Consider the following 4871-nt stretch of genomic DNA (forward strand, 5'->3'; position numbering starts at 1 on the left):
GTTGATAGATTATCGATTATGATATTATGTTTTTAACTCTTTGTTTACTACATTTTCTTTCATGCTATATGTTGACTTGATGTTGCAAATACACTTAAATGGTTATATGGTGTATTTAATCAAAATCCTTCATTGTACTTTCATTCATGTAACTATAGAGGGATTAAATATTTAGATCATGTTAACCCTTAAGATGGTTTCGTTTCATGACTCATATTGAATTGTTAATTGAGGGAAACATGGTTTTCATTTATATATTTACATAAGTGTTTTCTTATGAATAAAGGTCTAACTCCTTAGTGGAGGTTGGCATATATATTTTTATTTGTTTTTAAAAAAAGAGTTAAATCACCTCTTAAGCTTTTAGCATTGATGTAACCCTCAATGGGTATCGATTTATATGAAGGAGGGTAACATTTTTATTTTTTTTGAGCCATATTCATGGCGGTGGACTTGGTACTGCCAAACTTATGGCATTGAAGTTTCAGTCGGCCATACCTTGATGTGAGTCAAGTTTTTTCTAGTTATGGGCCAGTTTCTGAGCCACATTACTCTGTTGATTTTACAACTGTGATTTTTGTGCTGAGATATCGACATTTTTATGGGAGTTGGTTGGAAGGTTAACTTGCTTATTGGGTATAACTTGATGGATTTATTTCTTAGTAGTTGGTTGTTGTTGTTTATAGGGTTTTTGCTTCACTCCATTGTGAAGTCTTCTGCGAATTATGTGAGTCGACATTGTAGAGTTTGCTCACCGGTGTTGGATTCAATTTTTTGGGTTTTCACATCAAGTTAGATTGAGGAACAATCTTCCATCTTTAGTTGTTCAAGTAGGGCGCAATTTCTTACCCTACTCTTTCGCTCTATTTGCAAATGCCATGTTACTTTTGTATTGCATAATGTAAAAGTTTTTAGAATTACATATTGTGAAATTTTATATTTAGGGATGAGTATATGCACTGCATGCAATGCATAGTTTTGCATATATTTACCTTTGAATGTGGAATTTTTAGAGAAATATGATTGGAAGTTGCTTTATTTATGTTTAAATAGCTTTTCCCCAAACATATGTTTCCCACCAAGTTGAGCTTTGTGAGAAACATATGGTTGCGACAGTGAGCACGTCGGTTGTTGTGTTAATAACGAGCAAGTTTTGTGCTTCCTTTGGTATGAGTTTTGTGAGAACCCATAACTCCAGCTTACTTGGTAATATATAACAAAAATGAGAGGCTCGGCCTCAAACTTGAGAATGTTTTAAAAAGCGGGCTTGTGGCTGCTGTCGAAGGCAGAGGCATTTTGTCAAATGGTTTGCGTGAAACCATAAGAATGTTAAATTGTCATGTTAATGGCATGGAATTTTATGGGTAATGAAATGTTTGAAATATCTTCATGAATCATGGTCCTTATTCTGTGTGAACATTGCTAGTTCGAATTCCTTATGACAGTTACCTTGTTTTATGATATTGATGAGTAATACGAGGGTTTTGTCATTTTTTTAAAATGTGTCGAAACTAATACTATGGTTAAATTATTTATTGAAAATAGTAACTTAGTAAATAGTTGGTGATGGTATTGGAAATGACATTTTGTCACATGTTTTAATAGGAAACTTGTTCCGAACAGGAAACTCTGTGATAGTATAAATTTTCTTCATAAATTATGATGGAGATTAGAGCTATGAATAACTGTTGTTGTGGAATTGGTTGCAAATAAACAAGACATTATTTTGAGAGCATAAATATAGAAAGATGTTGTTGTATCAACAAGGTCATTATGTGAATAGCTTGTGAGCATCTTACTATTTTTGGGATTTTGCATCTTATTCATTTTTGGTCATTGATGTAATGTAACTTATATTACATATTTGTGAGTCATATTTCAAATTTAATTTAGATAGTGTATTTTAAATGCTAATTGTGGTTATAATAGGGTGGTATCTCACCGTTAAATAGTGGTAAAACATCAGTAGACACTTAGATATTCAGTAACCTTGTAGGTTATCTTTTGTTCAGCATTGACTGCACTTGGATTTAGTAATACTTGATTTTATTATGCAGTATTTTAATAAGCATTTACAGATTCTTTTGAAATAAGATGTATTTCTATTCTTTGATAAAATGGAAAGTCGTTTTAAGATATGAGACTGATTATGAAATATGATGGTGTGATGAAACAAGGGTATCATATGTACATTGTATTATTATCTTGGCCAATTCAAAAGTTAAGCTTAGTTTGTTATAATAGTAGAGATAATTAGTACAATACTGCGACTGGTAAATATCATTCAACTAATGTAGCAGTTTAGTGATATTTACGAGATTGCAATATTGTAGTATTTACTTTTGTTATTATAATAACCTAAGTTTACTTTCAAATTAATAGTAAAAGATGAGAGTTTTAAAAGATGAAGAATGTAATATCATGAGAAAACTGACTTGTTATTAGTTACATGTACATTCTTAGAATATCTGTTTGATGTGTATGTTAAGGATAGCTGTAGTGAATGTATATCGAGGTGGCTGAATATCGATTTATTCTATTCAGATAATTAAATTTAGTGATAATTTTAAAATAAAATCAGGAGGGTTAATTATAAATAAAAGATAATTGGCCTTACCTATGACTTAAACCAGTAAGGTTAAGTACGAAGAACAAGGCAAGTCTTTATTGTGTCATTTAATGAGTATTATAGAGAACCCCACTATGTGTTATCTAAGGGCTTACCATATACAGATGCAATATCTTAGCACCATAGTGATGACACCTCAGTATATATATGGTTCATTAACTAGTTATTCTCAGTGCGAGTTTAATTTTGCATTGTTTTAGAAGGTGTTACTTCTTGCATAGTAATATTAAAATTGCACTATGTTATGTGGTTAGATATCTACTTTAAGGTTATATATATGTGCGTGTGTGTGTGTGTGTGTGTTAGTTCTGACATGTATATAGGTGGACTATGCTTTTTAACTCAGTATGTACTGAGCCCTCTATGTGTTTTGTTGCATGTTTGTGTTATTTTCAGGTTTTCAAGTTGAATATCTAGTGTGAAGGAAGACTATTGAAGTCACTTCATGAAACTGAATTTAATACTTGTAAATTTCATTTGTTGGACCTAGGCATCTTGAATGATAATGTTCATCAATATTGTACTGAACTCATTATGTATAGACATCTTTATGGAAATATGTTTTGATGATATATTCTTTTATGTTGAGGTTTATATTTCTGAGAATGATTCAATCTTTGTACTTGATCTTTCAATTTGATGATTAAATAAAAATTCCAAGGTTATTTATGTTTGTTCTTAGCTTAGTTTTATTATTGTTTGTGGTGTGTTACATTTGGTATCAGAGCAGGGTTTAGATTAACTAGGACTCTTGGGTTTTAGGGTTTTTCTCATTTTCAATGCGTTATTAATAGTTAATCATTTTAGCTTATTATCATGCCTCCTGTCACTAGAGGAACTCAAGGTCATGGTATTCCTGAAGATAACCTTGCTGACAGAGGCAGAGGTAGAGGCAAGGGGCATGGTAGAGGTCCTAGGCACCAAGGAAATGTTGGGGATGATCAATTTGATCAGAATGCTAGGGTTGGAAACAATCAAGATAACCAGGCAGATCAAGCTATGGTACTTCAACGGATACTGGAACGTCTCGATAATATTGAGACTAATAACCAGATTCCTAGTGGGGGTGCAAATGTGTGGGTACCTCTTGTGCAGGGTATTAACCTTCCTGTCAAGAAAGATCCAGTGGCTAGAGCTCAGCTCAAGGATATTTCCAAGATGAAAGGGTCATTATTCTACAGTACGGAACAGGGTACAGTGGCAGAAGCTTAGCTGCTGAACATTAAGCGATGCTTTGTCTTACATCGTTACTTGAGTAACATGAAGGTAAGATGGACAGTTATGCATTTGAGAGGATTTGGTTCCTTGTGGTGGGAGCAAGTGTTGGAGAAGTTGGGCATTGATATCTCTCTAGTTACTTGAGAGCTCTTTGTAGAGCGATTCAAGGAGAGGTTTATGTCTGAATATTGGCGACAGGCCCGTGTAGAGGAGTTCTTTCAGATTATGCAGTCTGGCTCTATAGTGGAAGCTTATGAACGTAGGTTCTATGAGCTTAAGAAGTTTTTTGGCTGGGCAAAAAATGATAAAGCTATGATACAACATTTCATCAGGGGGCTTATGCCCAAGATCGAGGAGGAAGTGAGAACTTTCAGACCTGTGTCTATGTAGGAAGCTTCAGAATGAGCAAAGTTGGTTGAGATGAAGTTTGGCTATCATGGGGCTTCATACAAAACCAGCATGAATCCACCTACTTCAGATGTCAGTAGGAATCAAAAGCCTCCACAAGGCAGTTCAAAATTAAGATTTTCAGGTGGGAAATTCAAGAAGAGAAAGTTTGATAAGAACTCCAAGGGTTTAGAATAGCCTAAACCATCTCAACCACCTCAAAGTGTGCAAACTAATAACCCATCTCCTAACCTTTCTGGTCAGAATATGGGAATTTAGAAATCTATTGAGTGTTATCATTGTGGTTAGATAGGTCATTACCAGTCTTAGTGCCCTAATTGGGACAAACCAAAGGTTGGACCTAAGCCAGCTAGGTCTAAAGTGACAGTTGGTGATTCTACCAGGAACCACCATGTTTTTTCTACCCTAGATCAGAAGCAAGTAGAACATCAAAACATGGTTATTGAAACTCAGGGTAATGCTCAAGGTATGAAAGTGTCTATTTTATTTGACTCTGGAGCTATAGATTCCTTTATTTCTTTTGCTTTAGTTGCATATAGTGGAATTCCTATGGTTAAGGCAAGGAATAGATGGGAAGTGGAGTTAGCATCAAGTTCTAGGGTGAACGCTGATATAG

This window comes from Cupressus sempervirens, chromosome 11 (genome assembly GCF_028749045.1).
Source record: "Cupressus sempervirens isolate cs-2001-9-10 chromosome 11, ASM2874904v1, whole genome shotgun sequence".
Taxonomy (NCBI): Eukaryota; Viridiplantae; Streptophyta; class Pinopsida; order Cupressales; family Cupressaceae; genus Cupressus; species Cupressus sempervirens.